The sequence below is a fragment of the Sinocyclocheilus anshuiensis genome, unplaced genomic scaffold (genome assembly GCF_001515605.1).
Source record: "Sinocyclocheilus anshuiensis isolate Anshui unplaced genomic scaffold, SAMN03320099.WGS_v1.1 scaffold387, whole genome shotgun sequence".
Lineage (NCBI taxonomy): Eukaryota > Metazoa > Chordata > Actinopteri > Cypriniformes > Cyprinidae > Sinocyclocheilus > Sinocyclocheilus anshuiensis.
Window position 1 is genome coordinate 1,131,337 of NW_015549624.1, and position 20,907 is coordinate 1,152,243.

The following is a 20,907-nucleotide window of genomic DNA, read 5'->3' on the forward strand; positions in this document are numbered from 1 at the left end:
TTATCATTATGCTGTTTCGGTTTTATTCAGTCCAGATCGCCGGCGCTGTCCTGTCCCAGCGGACAGTTCTTACTAAAAAATCAGTGCGTTTTATGTCATCCCACCTGCTCGGAGTGTAAGGGTCATGAGCTATTCGAGTGCACCGCTTGTGGTTTAGGTAAGTGATAGTTCACTATTATATTCTGTAGTTTAACACTGAAATATCTGTTGGATCAAACAGGTGCCTCCATTGGGACAATTCTTATCCCCGCTGTCAGTGCGCATGCGCAGTAGAACAACTCTTTTTATAATTATGTGATGTTTTCAGAACGTTACCACAACTTATGAAATTTGAACTATATTAAGTTATAGGAGTAAAAACTTATAGTTGGAGCTGTTTGTGAGTAAGAATTGTCGATATAGCATTACTGTGAGCAAATAGGCACACAACTCGATATTTAATTAAAAACGTAGGTCAAAATACATCTTAAAGCGTTTTTGCGTTATTTTGGCCATTGGGTGATACGATTCTGTGGCAGCATTGTGCAGGTTCACAAAGGGGTTTTCTAAGAGACAATTGGGAAGGCAAACCTCCCAGTCCTCCGTGCACAGCTGCTGCGGTGAAACAATGAAGCCGCTCTCCCTATTTATCAACGTGACAAAGACTGCTTTACCTCAAAAGAGAGTTTGTTTAGTGACCTCAACCATGAAAGTGCCTTGCGCACTTTTAATTACAGGAAGAGTTGAAATTAAGGTCCACTTCATAAATTAATCTATTATGATTTTGAGCAATAATCGATGTCACTGGAATTTTAACAGTAGAACTTGACTTTAAACTGCCAAACATGGGAGTGGGGAAAGGTGAGACCACTTCCTTTCCAGCATTGTGAACGCTAATAATGTTTCTGTTTGGACACAGTTAAAAAATACCTCGAGTTATGCTAGGTAGATAAGGGCATTTTCTTTAGCCTCAGTCCCAGCAATCCATTTCGGATTGAAACGCATTCTGTGACCAAAAGTTTGTTAGTATAGGCACAATATGTAAGATTTTTTTTATTAAAATATCCCAAAACCACTAGAACAGTGTTATTATATATTTTGCTGACTTGTGTACTTACGTTATCCCAAATGTTTCGAAGAATGTTTAAATCCAGAGAAATAAGCAATTTTAACTAATGACACGGAGCGTGTCCATGGTGTCATTGTGTCGCCTGCCAATGACGTCATAACCCCTCGATTTCTGGTTTTGTTTTGTAGAAAACATGGAAACACCAAAGACGCTTTAATATGTTGTGCGTTTTAATAGACCGGTGACGACCGCACAGAGTAGCATTATAACAGAACTTTCAAATGTATCTAGTATGATAAAACGGCTCTGCTTTACCCCACATACGCACGACCGGAAGGAGCGGAAGCGGTCGACTGTGGCATAATAAACGCTCCGCTGCTTTCGAGCCATGTGTTGCGCTCGTTCAGCGGCCTCGTTACGCTTCGACGGCGTTCAGCCTCACCCTACTTCATACTACGACGTTAATAAATCATTAGCTCATCCATGAACATGATTTCTGCCCGAGCGAAAATTACATATTGTGCCTCTAAGGTATTAAAACGGTATTTCTAAACGTTATCTCTATGTTATTCTTAGTTATTTAGAATCTTAGAGAAAACATTAAGGGAACGTTACATTTTTTGCAAACATTATGGGAACATTACATTTGAATGTTTTCTGAATGTTCTAAAACAAATAGTAACATTTAAATGTGTTCGACGAATGTCCAACTAAAATGTTACAGAAAAAGTGCTCCGAGAATGATGAATAAATAATGTTTTGAGAACACTGTTAAAGACCAGACAACTTTGAACAAATGTTCCTTTAAGGTTACTTGAAGAACACTTGTTCAGAACTTTAAAAGAACCTTTCCCAACTTTGAAAGTACATTAGCCAAACATTTTATAAGGTATTTTTGTCATACATCATCAGAATCTGATAGCTTCCCCCCCTTAACAGTTGATGGTAGCCATTGACTTCCATAGCATGACAAAATACTATGGCTACCGTCAACTGTTTGTTTACCAAAATATCATCTTGTGTGTTCAAAAGAAGACAGAAACTCATACAGGTTTGGAACAAGTGGAGTGTGAGTAAAATGTTGACAGATTTATCATTTTTGGGTGAACTGTCGCTTTAAAGCTGTGACTGTTAAGTGCAGGAAGTTTTCCATTCTTTGTTTCATCAGATAAATCAGTGCATCAATTGGGTATTTGAAGAGCACTTCCTAATGTTGGAATTTTTCAGTGAACACATTACTTGCACTATACTGCAAAATGGCGTAGAAAAGTGTATAAGTATGCATATTGGGACACACTTTGCATGTTATGGCATTTCTTTTTCAGTGGTTTCAATGGCAAAGAATTCTGGGTGAGGGGCAGTTCAACGAGAAATGTAAATCTTTTCCATGAAAAGCTCTAAAGTAATAAAGCATTACAATGTCCAGTGTTCAATGTAGATTATTCCAAGTCTTCTGAACAGATTGTAATTTAAGTCATATTCACCGATCTTGCCATCCATTGTTGCTTATGAATAACAGCATATGGGTTTGGAACAACACGAGGGTGAGTAAATAATAACAGAATTGTACTTTTTGGCTGAACTATTCCTTTAATAGTACAGAATGAATAAGCAAACACTGGTCTTTAGCAAACCAAGCCGCTCTTTTGAATTCTGTTTAGTAGGCGTTCATGGCTGCCATCCCTCCTTTTCAAGCATCTCAAGAAGAGCGCTGTAAATCTTAATCTCTCTCTCCGCAGCCCGAGGTGCTTGAAGGGGGAGGCCTTGCATCCACCAGTGTGTGACAACTATAACATTGCCAAAAGTGCCCATTCACTCTCCATAGCCCTTGTTTATGTGTCCCGGTCTAGGCAAAACCTGTCAGCCAGATCCCTGCTACTGTTTCTATTTAAAGAAGAGTTAATGATAGACACAAGCAGATGTCGATATCCGAGTTTCAGTTTTAGTGATTGTTTGCGGAAAGAGTAAGCATTTAAACACATGCTTACGTAAGCATTTATACACTGAAAACAGATCTTTTTATGTTTTTGAAAAAAAAGTCTCTTACTATATGTTTACCAAGACTGCATTTATTTGATCAAAAATATGGTAAAACAGTAATATTGTGAAATATTAGATATTATTACAATTTAAATATATTAAATAATATATTAAAATGTAATTTAATGCTAAATTTTCACCATCATTACTCCAGTTTTTAGTGTCACATAATCCTTCAGAAATCATTCTAATATGCTGATCTGCTGCTGAAGAAACATATATCATTATTATATCAGTTTTGAAAATTTGTGCTGCTTAATATTTTTTTGTAGAAACTTACTTGATATTTTATTTTCTTCTCAGGATTCTTTGATAAATAAAAAGTACAAAAGAACAGCAGTTGGTAACAGTGTAAAGGTACTAGGTGCCCATGTCATTTTTTAAATAAATAAATAATATATATTTGCAATGTTTTTAAACAGCAAAGTATTTATCCATCACACTAATGATTTGTTGTACTGCAACAACAATTACAAAAACAGAATAACAAAACCTCAAAAGTAAAATGTCCTGATGCATTACAATAGTGACAACTAGACTTTATTGTCATGAAAATAATGTCCAAATAAACATACTTAAACATTCATGACATTAACCCTCGGCTTCTAGTGTTGGAATAACTCATGACCAAAGTCATAATATTACCTGCTTGGAAAACATGCTGTGATTTATTATGAGGATGCCAGTGATCCATATAACCAGCAGGTTACAAAGGACATACAAATTCCTTGCAAACTAGACACGCGCGCACACACACACACACACACACACACACACACACACACACACACACACACACACATTTCTAAGCAATTCAAATTCAAACATGAATCTATCCTCTGATCAGTGTAACTGGATCATTATTCAAATAAAGGTCATTTGGATCACGAGTCCCCGTGTTAAATGTATTTTGTGTGTGATTTCAGATGAGGATGGGAAGGAGCGTTTCCTGTATCAGGGCCACTGCAGGCTACACTGCCCACGAGAGTTTTATCCCGACCGAGAGCAGTACACCTGTCTTCCATGCATGCCTAACTGTGAGATCTGTGCTGACGCCAATGTTTGTGCTAAGTGCAGCGAAGGCTACAGTCTTCAGAGCGGCATCTGTCTGACAGTCCTGTGTGGAGTTGGTGAGTCTGTCTTTCTATAAAATGGATTGACAGGCCGGTTTAGATGACAGAATAGAGCGCTGCAGTGATGGTGTATTTTTGTAGGCCAACCTGAAGTTAGCATCACCCTGATACCCTCGACAAAAATTTAACAGGATTTTTCCATTGCCTTTTGGATTTTGTGAAACAAACTTGTTTTGTTCATCATGATAACCTTCACAAACGAACACAGGTTTTCTGAATTTTGAAGCCTAAATACAATCACCAGAATAAAAAAGGATAAATGAACTACATCAAGGTTGCATGACTTCAACAGCTCTGCCTTTAAGCTTCTGACAACTCTTTCAATCAATCAATGTATGTGTATATTTATTTATTTATATTAAATATAATATTTCTGACAATTGACAATATTTCTGATTTATGGGCTGAAATCCCCCCCCATGTAAAGTTTAATTTGAATGCCATTTGGCCAATCAAAATTGAGGACAGGAACTAACTTTGTATAACTTCTAAACAATCATGTAACACAAATACACACACACACACACACACACACACACATATATACTGTATATATGATACTCACAGACATTTGCTTGAACCACAGGTCAGGTTCAGGACCCGGATACGCAAGAATGTATAGACTGCAGTATTGGCTGTAAAACATGTTCCACAGGTAAATAACACACTTTTACATTTTAGTATTTTAACAGTGCAATTCATTTATGTAATAGTATGATTATTCATTAATACTTGCAGCCAATTGTTTTCCAGTTGTTTGTTATTGACTTGTTTTATGCTTAGCAGTGACAAAATAAAATAAGCAATGCATGGTTTAATAATCATTGCCTGTTTTGTATCCACAACAGATGATCCAGAGATTTGCCACAGCTGCACAGACAGCTACTTCCTGTAAGTTTAAATTGTATTTGAGAAATTGGTCTGTTCCTGTTGCTGTAAAATTTTAATTTAAGTGAAAATTTGCTGAAAACGTACTCACTCTCAGGCCATCCAAGATGTAGATGAGTTTGTTTCTTCATCAGGACAGGTTTGGCGAAATTTAGCATTGCATCACTTGCTCACCAATGGATCCTCTGCAGTGAATGGGTGCCGTCAGAACGAGAGTCCAAACAGTTAAAAACAATATTATGAATACCAGGAAGCGACAGTTTGAAGTTTCTTACAAACACAGATTTTTGCTTCACAAGGTGTTAACTGATGGACTGGAGTGTTGTGGATTACTTGTGAATTATTGTGATGTTTTTATCAGCTGTTTGGACTCTCATTCTGACGGCACCCATTCACTGCAGAGGATCCATTGGTGAGCAAGTGATGTACTGCTACATTTTTCCAAATCAGATGAAGAAACAAACTCATCTACATTTTGGATAGCCTGAGAGTGAGGAAATTTTCAGCAAATTTTCATTTCTAGCTGAACTACACCTTTTAAGCTGTGTTGAGATCTTTTGGAGCGTATTGCAGAGATGCTATGAAGAGAACAGAGGATTGATTGTGTGCTGCTCCTTGTGTTATGGCCTCCAGCTATTGTGTGCATCAGATTTCACTTTCAGTTAAGTCTCACGGCCGGTTACCTGAGATCCACGCTGCTCGACATAGAGGCACCTCTCATGAGTTTTTCCCTCAACTCACTCAATCTGTCTTCTTTCTCTCTCTCCTCACTAATCTGAGCCCATCTCCTCCTCGCTCGGTTGAAACTGAAGGACTTTCTTTGCTCAGAGGGTTGGAGTGTCTTGTACGAGAGTCCTGGCTAATGAATGTCCACTCAGAGAGGAAAAGAGCAATGTTAATCCCCCCGAACATTCCTCGTGCTTTCATTGTGCTTGCGCCGTTGCCATGGCAGCTGTTGTCCGCTGTCTCACTCAAAGAACTTGCTTAAGTCTTGAGTTCCAAAGTGAGGCACCTCTGTGTCTCAGACGGAACACTTGATCAGCCATGCTTATCGACTGCTTAACTACAACAAGATGTATTATGTAACATAGCGCAAACATGTAGTTTTATTCAATTTATCTTTACGTTACGATTTATCTTGATTCTTTTGTATGATTTTAAGACCTGCAAAATTTTGAAGACATCTACTTATTCTTCTTACTTATATTGCTATTATTTTCCACATTTTAGAATGATAATAAATCCATCAAAACAATGAAATGACAAATAAACAATATGACCAAAAATGCAAGTCAAAATTTTATATTTATCTCAAAATCTGTTTATCGTAAATAAAAATAATGTTCAAATAAATTAAAATTTTAGTTTCGTAAAGAAATGCATACATAAATGCTACTAATTTCAAGAGTTTATGCATATGCCTGTACAGTGCATAAAGAGATTTTTTTTTTTTAATCTTCAGAAATATAAATTTAGTCAATGTGCACGTTTGACTAATAGTGTATTAATGGCTTTAAGAAGATTTATTTTTTCATTTTGCTTTATTATAAGGCTGATATTTATTATAATATGATATTATAGTTATTGGAAAAATGATTTCTGGAATATAAATACGTTACTGTTCTACAGTTTTGGGGTTCGAAATGTTTTATTTAATGGTTTTGAAAGAACTCACAAATGTATTTATTTACATTTAAATGAATTCTTTTAACATTTATATAACAGCATTTTTTGCATTAATAAAACAGTAATATTTTAAAATATTATTACAATTTAAAATATTTGTTTCTATTTGAATATATTTAAAAAATTAATTTATTAATGGATTTTCAGCATCATTACTCCAGTCTTCGTTGTCACATGATCCTTCAAAAATCATTATAATATGCTGATTTGCTGCTCAAGAGACATTTATTATCAATGTTGAAGTTTCTTAATATAAAAAAATATATATTATATATTATATTTTTTTCAGGATTGTTTGATGAATAGAAAGTAATAGAATTAGAAAAAAACATTTATTTAAAATATAATTTTTTGTAACATTATAAGTGTCTTTACTGTCACTTTTAATCAATATAATGCATCCTTGCTGAATAAAAGTTTAAAAAATATATTTTTAACGGTAGTTTAAATTCTAATACAGTACACAGTATTAATTAAAAGCTTCTTGAAATGCTGAATTTATGTAATGTAAATGGAGCTTGGCAGTAAGGTTATCAAATATGATCTGAATCCAGGACCGAATTATTTTTGATGGTAAGGGAAAATAAACAAATATGTCCATATTGTGCTTGAAATGTCAGTCTGTCTGTATTAATGTCTTGTCGAGCAGCTCTGATGATAGTGTTATAACGCTTCCAGCTGTCATTCCTTAAATAGTCCAGTTGTATATAGCAACACAGCAGGAAGTGCCTGGCAGGAGTTTCCTTCTTTGATAAGGAGAGACCAAGGTGCCATTAAATGATCTTTTAATCTGTCCCTCATTTCCTCTCTTCCTTTTATATGAAAGGTCTCTTATAACTTCACTGGATAATTATCAGTCAGTCCTCATAAACACTGCAGTCAGTCAGAAGATTGGTTGCTTGATTTAAAGATTGTGTTCTTCCCAAATGGTCTATACAACCGATTTAAGAATCATGCTAGAATAATGACAGAAGACTTTAAACTATGATCTTCCACTCTTATGCTTTCATTTCTATTGTCATCTGAAAGTTGGATGGCTGAATAACTGCAGTAACACTGCTGCAGGCAGGTGCGCTGTGGTTTTGGGATGGTGTTCATTTCTCTGGTGTGGTTTGGCTTCTCTGGTTACTCTTTCTGTCAAAGCCTGCATTATATTCCTCACCCTGAAGGAGGAGCTTGTGGATCAGAGCGTCTTTGATTCAAAAGTAAGATGTTGCTGCTCTGAAGCTGCTCCAAAGTCTTTGTAAGCAAGTTTTCAAACAGGTCCGAGTGATAGGAAAGATACTGATATTGGTCCAAATTGATAGTGAGGCAACTAAAGAGTTTTCACCTAACACATTTGTGCACTGTATTTGAGTGTGTTATATACTCAAACCTTACAGTTCAACCAGCTGCTAAGTTCACTAACTTCACTGTGTTGAATTCAAATGAATAAATTAGCAAAGTTTCCAAAGTTGCGAATGTAATGTATGTGAAATATATCATAATGTTTCAAAATTATTTTGCTAATTGATTGTTTCCGAAGCATGTGTTAAAATTGGCGCAAAATCGAAATGAAAAAATTGACACAATTGTGGCACTTTTAATAAATTACCTGTGATTTAGAGCATGCAAACAAAATGTCAAGATGTTTCCTTTCTTTCTCTGAGCAGATTATTCAGTCACATGACTCGTTACAGTTACATGATTTTCAATGCGTGTCTAGGAATTTATTCGATAAATTGTAACTTTGGGGATTTCTGCTTGCCAAACAAAAAATGGATCCACTTTTTAAGAGAGCATATAAGATTTTTGTGTTATTATATTTACATTTTAGAAATTTTTTAATGTAAAATTTAAATTTAAAAATTAAAAACTTGTGTTTCCAATCTTCCAATTTTATGCACATTTTTGGATATACGACAGAAAATGCTGGATGGAAACACCAACTGTTATTATTCTTTTTCAGCGCAAACCAGTGTTATTTTTATAAAATTAAAATACTATTGTTTTTTGTTAGTATTTTGAATTTGTTTTTATGTTTATATTTATTTTATTACATTTTTTGTTTTTAATTTCAGTTTGGGATATTTTAGTATATCAAATTAAACTAAATGAAAATGTTTCCTTGGCGACTCAGATTTAAAAAAATATATATTTTATTTATTTCAATTAACATATATTTTATTTCAAGTAACACATTTTTATATATAGTTATAGTTTTAGTTACCTATAATAATTTTGCCACGAATACACCAATTTTCTATCTAAGTTAGACACAAATTATGCAACTTGTAGTTTTTAACGCTTACCAAAAGAAGAAAAAAACTATATGGCCCCAATGGTCCTGGCTGTACAATCTTAGTAAAGTCCGCAGGATTTCGGTCGTCTTTTGCATTCTCCACAACCGCACTCACAACTGACCTGCATGATTGCGCAAAGCCACATGTTTTTGACATTATTCTTCTAGTGAACACAGAAAAAGCTCAAATAGCTTCAAAGTTCTGTATCGGCTCATCCATGCATGTTTATTCTAGAAAACAGCCCTCAAGGGATATGTTGAAGTCCTGCTTAAAACAATGCAATGCATCAGTGTTTAGCGTCAATATGTGACAAGTCTATTGTTTGTTATCTCTGTGTGTAGATACAGACAGCAGTGTCGTCAGCACTGTCCCCAGAGGACCTATGAGGACCGCGGTAGAGGACTGTGCATCAGCTGCCCAGAGCCGTGTGTGGACTGCTGGAGCGATAGCCTGTGTCTCACTTGCCAGTCTGGATACTTCCTGAACAGTGTGCACGCTACTTCCTCTGAACGCCTTACTAAAGTTCACTAATTTTCCTGTCTGATAGCCATAGCTGTTTCAGTCACATTACTTTGGCTGGTTAAGTTTAGCCTAAAGCTACAATTTAAAATTATTACTACTTTAAAGGGGTCATATGATGTTGCTAAAAATAACATTATTTTGTGTATTTGGTGTAATGAATAATGAATATGCTGTTTAAGGTTAAAAAAACTCATTATTTTCCACATACTGTGCATTATTGTTTCTCCTCTATGTCCCGCCTTTCTGAAACGTGTCGATTTTTACAAAGCTCATCTTTCTGAAAAGCGAGGTGTGCTCTGATTGGCCAGCTATCCAGTGTGTTGTGATTGGCCGAATACATCAAGCGTGTGACGGAAATGTTACGCCCCTTACCATACTGTGATGCCCTATCCGACGAAACACACAGCGTCTTCACAACATGGTGGTGGCGGCAGCAACAATAAAGTTACGCCTTCTTTCTTTGCGTGAACATTTGGGCGGCATTATGCAAATCTTCCCACATCGTGACGTAGACATGTGGGGGCGTGTTTGAACGAGGCGTTTTAGGAGGGCGTGGACCAGTCTTAACTTTTATAAAGAATATCTCTTTGGGTTTGAGACTTTAGTCTTTGCAACTTTAGGGATCTTATCTATTCACGAACCGCTTGTAACATTCCAAAGAGAAAGGAAAACTTGAAATCGCATCATATGACCCCTTTAAAGTCATTGTATCCTGTTGTAGAGAGCTAAATCATCTAGAGATGCTTTTGAAGAAACCTGGAGGGTCAAAACTCCAATGGGTCATTTATAATGAAACTTAAAGGGATAGTTCACCCAAAAAGGAAAATTCTGTCATTAATTACTCACCTTCATGTCGATTAAACATTTCTTAATTTGTGTTGCAAAGATTAACAAAGGTCTTACAGGTTTGGAACAACATGAGGGTGAGTAATTAATGACAGAATTTTCATTTTTGGATGAACTAACCCTTTAAAGGTTTTGCTGACATGCCAGTAAAGCCAAAATAAATTGTCATAGAAATGCCAATATATTTATTAATATTTAACTATAGAATATTAAATATTTATATACTTTGAATATAATGTTTAAAGGTGAAGCTTTTTCTGCAACACTCGCGTCACAATACATAATTGCAAACAAACAAACAAGTAAATAAGTAAATAAATAAATAAATAGTTTCCCTTGCCATTGGTTGACCAAACAGATTGCCTTTTTCGGCAGGGAAAAAAAAACACTTCTAAGAATTGCGAGAATAAAAGTCAGAATTATGAGATTAAACTCACAATTCTTTGTTTATATCTTGCAGGTCTGACAAACAAAGTCCAAAGTGTGAGATATAAACTCAGAATTGCAAGAAAAAGTCTGTTTTAAATTAATTTATTTACCTTTTAAATGGCTTCCATACTTTTAACTTAAATCGGGGGAAAATTCCTTTATTGTCCATTCATTTACTGAAAGATTCAAAAATGTATGTATGTATATATGCCTTGATAATTGAATTTAATCATTTATGTAATAATTAGTAATTATGTAAATAAGGAAAAAAGGTTGAAAACACCTGATAGAGCATTGCATGTACTTCACAGAAAGGTTATTGTGCACAGCAGCACTGCTTCCCTCACTCATTTGAATGGGAAATAGAAATGGGATGCAAATATAGTTAATGCAAAATCTGTGCAGGTTAGTGCTGTGATTCTGAATCTGAGAAGTTAATTCATGCAAATTAATGTTCATGTTTTTGGGATTATACACGCCTACTTATTTCTGAATATTACTACGTTAATATCACCTGTGAACAGCTACTGTTCAAACGGTTGGGGTCGGGAAGATTTTAAAATGTTTTTAAAGAAGTCTCTTATGATTATTATTATTTTATGAAAATCACAACACTAAAATTCTTTTTGAATGAAAAAGATGGCACCTGTGTGAAGGAGTGTCTGGCAGACACATTTAAAGACTCCAGAGGGAAGCGCTGTCAGCCCTGTCACAGCTCCTGTCTGACCTGCCACGGCCCTGGAGTGAGAGACTGTGACAGATGCAGTGGCTGGAGCCGGCCAGTTTACGGGAAGTGTCCGGTGATCAGCTGCCTGGAAGGCCAATATGTTGATGGTGAGAAAGTACTCCTGCCATTTAATATGAGAATAGTTAAAAAGAAGACAAGTCTACCCTCTGTTGCAAACTTGATGTTTAGTCTTAGATTTGCTTATGTCTGTTATAGTTGGTGTAATACTGTGCTCTGCTGGACATCTGGTAGTAATACACTTAAAACACTGGCGATAATTTAGCAGGCATTTTCAAAAAATTTTACGCTGAAAATTTTGGGAGAAAAAAAGCTGTAAACATTTTGCTTAATATATTAATTGAATATTTTTAGCATTTTAACACATATCTAATAAGAAATTATAAAGGTTTCAGTTAGGAAATCATCTAATTAATCATTTATATTTTCTTAGGAGTAAAAACTGGGGTTTGTGTGACAATCTCTTTAAAACTGCTTTGGAAAACCAATAAAAAGACAAATTTTCAACTTAATATAAAGTAAATATTTTCCAAAAAAAAAAAAGAATTTGCTTTGGCTTCCATTTAATGACAATAAAGATTCAGTTATTTAATTTTCCCATGTAATATTTTTATTGAACATTATTGGCATGCATACATGACAATACAGCTGTCTATATTTTAAGAAGGTCCTCGCCAGTGTTATGGTAGTATTATTTATGTACTATTATAGTATTTATTAATATGACTTTTATTTTTATATTTTTAGTTTTAATTTTTCCATTTTAACTTCATTTTAGGTTTTAGTAATGGTATGTGCTCTTGTCATTTATATATATATATATATAGAGAGAGAGAGAGAGAGAGAGAGAGAGAGAGCGCTTTAGTTTATTTTTATTTCCATTTTAGTTTTAATAATTTTAGTACTTCATCTTTTCTCAGTTCAACTTATTTCAGTTAGTTGCCAAAGCAACAGTTCTCATTTTCATTCAAGTTTTGAAATTTAAAGTTTTTCATCTAATTTAATCAATTTTATGTAAATATTTTTTTAATAAATGGCTTTAGTTTTGTAAGGGGATCACTTTGGGGTTCTTGGCATCAAAAAGTTTGAAAATCAAGGTAGTAGATTAGGAATACTACAGTTATAATAATCATGTCTTTTTTAAAGGGGAAAGTCGCACTTGCCGTTACTGTGATAGATCCTGCCTGACATGTTACGGTCCCAAGGCTTTACATGACAAAAATTGTAGTTAGTAACATAAACCATTGCATTACAGATTTTAGGTAATATAATCAGACTACTTTTGGATTACTTTTAGATTACTTTTGACCTAACTTGTTCATAACATTGATTTAAATACGGTCCCAAGGCTCAGAATTGCATCACATGTGCTACCGGTAACGTATAGGTTAGCTTTCCTTTCCCTCCCACCTGATAAACAGATCCAAAGAACCAAAGTTCCCTTTTAATTCATTCCTGCTTCAAAAGCACTTATAATGAATAAATAAGACATTTGCCTACTTAGTAAGTTCTTCGCACCTCTGTTTGCTTTCTCAACAGGATACATGTTGGAGCAGGAGGCCGAGTGTGTAGACCGCTGTCCTCTGGGTTTCTATGCGAACAGCTCCAGTCTTCTGTGCGAGAGGTGTTCTGCTAACTGCGAGGCCTGTGAGAGCAGAGACGAGTGTGTGAGCTGTAAGACAGACACTTACCAGCTCTATCTGTTCCAGGGAAGCTGCTGGTCAGAGTGTCCAGAGTGAGTCACTATGGCTGTAACTTCCGAAACATGCTTTACAGGGGCCCAAGAAAGATTCGGACAGTTATAATATATCTATACTATAATCTAATCATAAATATTTGTATTTTATGGATCCGAAATATTGCAGTGATTTTAGATTTGACTTTGAAGCTTTTAATATAGATGAAATATTTACTATGCAATATTATATATATTTTCCAAAGCATTGTTAGATGCCAGTCTTTCCTGTCATAGCTATGCAAATATTTGATTTCCAAAACAGTATCATAGCTAGTAAATTATTTCTTGTTATGGTTTTAAATCTGTATTTAACCTCATCTCAAAGTAAAAAGAGGTGCTGAAGTCTGATTTTGTGGCAGCTGTGTTTTAAAATTAAATTATTATAATCTTAATTCAAGTGATGAAGGGTTTTGAAAGTCTGACAGATAACAGGTTTTTGCATGCATTGGAAAAGTATTTGTCCCAAGTATGCAGTCAACATACTTGGAAAACAACAACTAAACATACAGTATATATATATATATATATACACACAGTGCTGGATAGATTATTTGCAAATTGCAGTCTATTACTGATTCCAAATTACATGACAAAAATTGTAGCTGGTAACGTAATCCATTACAGATTTTAGGTAATATAATCAGACTACTTTTGGATTACTTTTAGATTACTTTTGACCTAACTTGTTCATAACATTGATTTAAATAGAATAACCTTGTACCATATTGCTATAAAAATCTAGTGCATCAACATTACATTATGTCAAGGTTTCCCAAACTGGGGTTCGTAATATACATATATAGATGTAAGAAAACCTAGCAATACAGCATACGTTGTTTTTAGTCCTGGCATTCATGTGAACATGTTAATGAATGCAAGAGGAAAACAAACTTGTATGTCTTGGGTTTCTTGCAGAGGTTATTTTGAGACTGAGCTGGGGACATGCGAACCCTGCGATGAACTCTGTTTGACCTGTGACGGCACAAGCACGCAGTGCCTTTCATGTCAAGGAGGCCTTCATCTGGCCAATGGGCAGTGCAGACAAAACTGCGGCCCCATGAGCTACGTGGCAGAAGACGGCACATGCAGACGCTGTGCTTCTCACTGTGACGTGTGCACAGATTTTTCCACCTGTACAAGTGAGTGATCGTTACAACTGAGATACATTTAAACGAGTAGTAACAGATACATCCAAATGAGCACTGAAAACCTATCAGTGACACTTGAATGAAATTATATTGAACTCATCTTTCTTCTTATATTATCTTGTGTACTATCTATTAATGTGGAATTATGTGTACAGACCAGTTAGAACATATTTGGATTACATTTGAATTTCAGTGGAAAATAGATTTGTAATCTAATAACTTTGTGTAACTATTTAATTTCAGGGTGCAGTTTTCTCTATTTGCTCTTAAACGGGGCATGCAAGGCCGTCTGTCCGAAGGGTTACTTTGAAGACTTGGATCAGGGCATCTGTGTGAGCTGCCATCCCACCTGTGCCACCTGTTCTGGTCCTCTCTCTGATGATTGCGAGACGTGTTCTGCCCTCAACCCAAAACTCTACGAGGGCACATGCTTGGGAGAGTGCCCACCGGGAACTTATTACCAGACCTCTGATCAGGAATGCCAAGGTGAAGTATTAGCTGTAGTTATACCACTAACACACAAAACCAGTATAATCCTAGTTAGTGTAAATTCCACCTTGAGCTCCAAGTATGCTTCAGTTTTATGTATAATCTAGGGTATGCGCATAGTGTGTGGTGTGTACATTTTGTAATCAGATTAGTATGCAATGCATGTAGCCCAATTTTTCTAGTCGTACATACTCTGCACCAAGGGTTTTCCTAGGGGGCGCCAACACCCATTACAGAGGGACATAAGCACCTCAATTTAGAAGTGTACACTCGATCTAACAAATCACAAATCACTGGAGGGGGCAATTTAACTCTCCGAGCTAATCAGGCGACCGATACATATCCTCAAAGGTTACGGTTATGGTATATTTGGAGAGACTGAGTTTTAGCAAAAACAACTAAAAACAAAATGAATGGATGGCAGCAAAATTTCCAGATGATTTGCAAAATGGCAGATAAACATAGGGGGGTGCATATCCCGCGTGTGTGGGGACGTTAAGATATACGTGCAACTCTACAGAAAAATAGCACAGGTGATGGACAAGGATGAAACTTTCTAGTGTGTGTGTATTAAAGGATTAGTTAACTTCCAGAATAAAAATTCCATGATAATTTACTCACCCCAATGTCATCCAAGATGTTCATGTCTTTCTTTCTTCAGTTGAAAAGAAATTAAGGATTTTAAGGAAAACATTCCAGGATTTTTCTCCATATAGTGGACTTCAATGGTGGCCAATGAGTTGAAGGTCCAAATTGCAGTTTCAGTGCAGCTTCAAAGGGCTCTACTCGATCCCAGCCAAGGAATAAGGGTCTTGACTAGCGAAACGATCTGTCATTTTCAAAAAAAATAAAATTTACATACATTTTATCTACAAATGTGAAATCCAAGATGGCAGACTAAGTGCGTTGTGTGTTCTGAGTTCTCTGTGCCACATTACAGCAAGCATAAGTTCAGTTAAAATGACTAATTTGCATTCATACATGGTTACCAAGTTTTAATTCTAATTACTAAACTTCTATTAAATAATATTTGATTATCATATTATAATGCTTGACTGCCTGATGTTAAGAGTGTACTTTCAGATATTTAAAAAGCTGTGCCATTTTACAAACATATATATATGTATATATATACAGTATATATACAGTATAGTATAGTATTTCAGTCTGGCGAGTAAACAAAAAAATGTACTAGCCAATGGCGATTCAATTGCCAAGGTGTCCGTAGAGGGTTGTAGTGACTCCACTATTGGTCGCAGCACACCGAAGAATGTCTGCATCTGGCTTTGCACTAGAGGTGCCATGTGCCAGACTAACTTCTATCCTCCAGTCCTAGTTTTACATCGTAGACCTGGTCCATTTGTCCAATATTATGACTCTTCGAGATAATTTTACAATCACTACAAGTGCCCATTGGAATTTTAAAATAGTAGAGGCAAATTCTAAAGATTATAATATGAAATCACTTAGGCAGAGGTGCTTGATTGTTTTATTACTTTTGATCTCGGGAAACTTTCAACCTAATCCACAGTTTCTGCCTTTGCCTCAAGCTTTAAAACACATGCAGATTTTAAATCAAAGTACGGACTTGGTTTTAGTCATTTAAATGTTCGAAGTTTAATCACTAAAATGGATATGGTTCGTATTTGGGCACAGTCAACTGATGATGATGTGATTGTCCTAACTCAAACCGAAATCTGTTTTAGACAAGGATATTTGTATTAATGGTTATAATGTATATAGGACTGACTGACCAAAAAGGGGTGGGGGGTTTAGCAATTTTTATATATATATTTATATATAAAATATTTCTCTCTAAATCTGTGAATAAACAGTTTGAATTTATAGCTCTTGATCTTGAGGTCTCAAAATATCTCAGCATAACGGTTGTTGGCTGCTATAGGACACCATCTGCTGATAGTAGTGCTCTTCCTTCTTTATTCCAGCTGTTTTCAGATCTTGATGCTAAAGAATTAGTAGTTCTTGGTGACTTAAATTGGAATTGGTTGCATTCACCAACTGATTAATTTAAAAACTACTGTGATGCATTACAATTTTTTCAGATTGTTGACAGTCTTACTAGGCTGAATTTAAAATGTCCAGAAAAATAATCTCTAATTGATTTAATTTTAACAAACGTTCAAACAAGTATTCCACTGCGGCCATATTTACGAATGACATCAGTGACCACTGTGTGGATAATGCACAGATAATGCATGGTTTCCTCCTCTTTTATCAAACATGCTTCATGATAAACCTGGCATAGGCAAAAGCTAGGAAAATAGATTTACATTCAGATTGACTTGATTTTAGACGGCTGCGTGATGCATGCGCGGTTGCGGTCAGAACAGCTAAAGCTGAGCATTTCCTTATACAAACATCAAACAATTTATCAAAATTTCGGAAAACTGTTAAATTATTAACTGAAAATAATAAATGTATAGAACTTCCATTATGTATTATGAAAGGCTCTAATGCAATCACTGATAAAGTAAAAATGCTTAATTGTTTCAAAGAACACTTCATAGCACTTTATAGCTTCTTGGTTTTTGTTTGATTCAATTAATGGTGCTCATGCGAACTCTTCAATTGTTCAGTCAGAGAATTTTATGTCTAGTCAGTCATTCAATTTTTGCAATTTCTGAGGTGTAAAGCCCTTAAATCTTTAAATGTTTCAAATTGGGAGGTCCTAATAAATTGGAACCTTATTTTTTAAAGCTAGCAGCTGATTTTATTGCCCCACCTCTGACTCATATTTTTAAGCTTTCTCTTGTTTTAAATGAAATTCCACTTATATGGAAATCAGCTTTTGTTCTTCCCCTGTTTAAAGGTGGAGATCCTACACACCCAAATAATTACCAGCCCATTTCCTAGCTGTCTGTCCTGGCCAAAGTCGTCGAAACATTTGTCAACAATCAGTTGAAGGTTAATAATATCCTGTTAATAATTTCCTTTCTTTCTGTTAATAATATCCTGTCTGGTTTTAGAAAACAAAATTGCCCAACTATAGCAGGCTTAAAAGTATTAAATGACTTTATTGAATTTGTTGATAACAAGAAACACTGTGCAGACTTATTCATTGATCTATCCAAAGCATTTGATACTGTTGATCACCTTGCTGATGAAAGCCTCGTCAGTATCGGATTATCTGAACATGCTATTGGTTGGTTTAATAACTTTCAAACAGAACTCACTGTGTACAAAAAGATGGTTTTATTTCTTATTCACTTAATGTAACCAAAGGTGTGCCACAGGGGTCAGTCCTAGGGCCTCTCCTATTATATATATATATATATAAAATCTCTATTTCATTTTCAAAATCATCCAACATCATTGTTTTACCTTTCTTAGTAAAGGGCGTTTTACTTTCTTTGCTTGTTCGCTTTGTATATACACTAGGTCAGTACTTTCGCCTACGTGAGGTCAAGCTAGTGCAAGACTGCTAAAGCACTGGTTAAAAAGTATATATATGATATATTTATTTTTAGAAAATGACCGATCGTTTCATTAGATAAGACCCTTATTCCTTGGCTGGGATCGTGTAGAGCCCTTTGAAGCTGCAATTTGGACCTTCAACCCACTGGCCACCATTGAAGTCCACTATATGGAGAAAAATCCTGGAATGTTTTCCTTAAAATTTGAAATCTTAATTTATTTTTGACTGAAGAAAGAAAGACATTAACATCTTGGATGACATAGGAGTGACTAAATTATCATGACATTTTTATTCAGGAAGAGAAATAATCCTTTAAGTGTTTGTGTTCACACACACTATCAAATTGGAGTATACTCTGAAAGGCTATGCGTTTGGCTGTATGCTTACAGGTGTTTGCTGCATCAAAACTTGATAGATTGGGCTTTTAGTCCTAGTCTTTGTATGTACGCTAGGGTGAATACAGTGTGTGTGACAAATTTTATTGTCAGCATAGTATGCGCAGTCAGATTTTTCCAACAGCACATACTCTGTATGCTCAGTTCGCACATACAGTAAGCATTGATTTATTTATTTTTTATCTAATAAGTTTGTCCACATGGTGGCGATACTGGCCTGACTCATTGTTTCACAGTTAAAAAAGAAATGGATGCGACTACTGAAGATGCAACAACAACAGACACCCACACTGATGTGCACTTGTTTTAGGGGATTTAGAACAAATATAAGTACAAACGAGTACAAGGACACTTTGCTCATAACTTCCCAAGAGAAATAGTGCAGACACTGGATGAAAGTTGGACAAAACAAAGATGAAACTTTCTAGTACCCATGCACACTTTAATGCAAACTTTCAAATGGAGTATGCTTCAAAAGGCTATGTGCTCTGTACGTGTGCAATAATAGTTTGTGTCAAAACTGAAGTATACTGGTTATTTGATGATTTATTTTATATTATTTATTTGCAGTAACTGAACAGTTAGATAATTGTGATAATTCAGATCATTTATATATGCCCCATATTTGGCTCCATAGAGTGTCACCAGACCTGTGCACGTTGTGAGGGTCCAGAACCCACCCAGTGTCTGCAGTGTGAAAAGGGTCTGGTTTTGGATCCCAACACCATGATGTGTGGAGTTACCGAGGATTCGGACTGCCCACCCAAAACATTCCTCCAAAACAACCAGTTCACTTGCCAAGCATGTCATCGACTCTGCCAGTCCTGCGAAGGGCCAGGCCCCTCTGACTGCCAGACCTGTGCTTTGCCCAACTACCTCCACAGTACGAATGACCTGAACTCATATTATTGCATTTATTTTGTATACTTCTACTATTAAGAAAACAATGACATTGATTGTGATGTTTGTAATATTGATTTAAAGTGTTCATCAGTTGTGGTTTGGCTTTTAATCCCTCTTTTGGATCTAAAGTATAGTAGAAAGGAAAAACATGATCTTTTGTTGTACAGGTTGTACAAGTAACTGGTTTAATGGGAACCTGTTTGTGTTCCAGACGGTTCGTGCATGAGCAAATGTCCCGTAGAAACGTACAGTGCCCATGAGGAGGCTGACGGTGTAGAGCTGGGTTTCTGTATGCCCTGTGATCATGTGTGTGCCACCTGTACTGGGGCGTCTCCCAGAGACTGTCTGAGCTGTGCACCAGGCTACCTTCATCTGCTCTCTCATCTCTGCGTTAGCCACTGTCCCACTGGGTAAGATTTTCCTGCACACATACAAATTTCATCCAGCCGTTGGTAATTAAGCGTTTAGTTAATGGGAAAGCACCAGCGAAACATTGTTTGATTAAACTGTAGTGTAAGGTCCACGCACTTGGCCCAAGGAAGGTATCCAGTGGTGGATGAAGGTTTCTTGCGTGTTCGGTCTTTTCAGCGCGCAAAGTTATTTAATTTAATTTAAATTGTAATCTAACTCTTTTATTATCTAATCTGACTCCATTTTATTATGACCTCGCATTTGAGTTAGAATGCCAATTATTATTGATCATTTATAGGATAATTTATCTAGACATCTGATTATTCTTAATATATTTATCTATTTATTCTTTAATATTATCGTACTCGTTCATTAGTTTGATGCACTTAACCCTGGACGCAGATTTGCGGAAACATACGCCTTCACTTAATCTACTTGAGAAATAATTTCAGAGTAAGTCAGAATAAATCAAATGTAACAATTTATTATCAGTCAGGTAAATATGTATTATGCCAATTACATAGCCAATTCAAAGATATCAAATCAATACATCAAATTCTCATAGACGAATCTAAAAGTAAGATGCATACCTGACTTTTAGAAAAATACATAGTATGAAGTGTGTGGACACATTTCATACTACGGGCTTTCTGGCTACAGAATCGCACCGACCCTTTTGCTGCAATCCTTTAAATACACAACCAAGATAAAACATCCCCCAAATGGAGGCATGTACAAACAATTGGAATTTGCATTAACCCAGGTCCC

General features: G+C 35.7%; 1 pseudogene; it reads left to right on the top strand.

Moving 5' to 3' along the window:
• The window catches only part of LOC107659508 (proprotein convertase subtilisin/kexin type 5-like), a 27,349-nt pseudogene that overhangs the window by 218 nt on the left and 6,224 nt on the right, over positions 1-20,907 (top strand).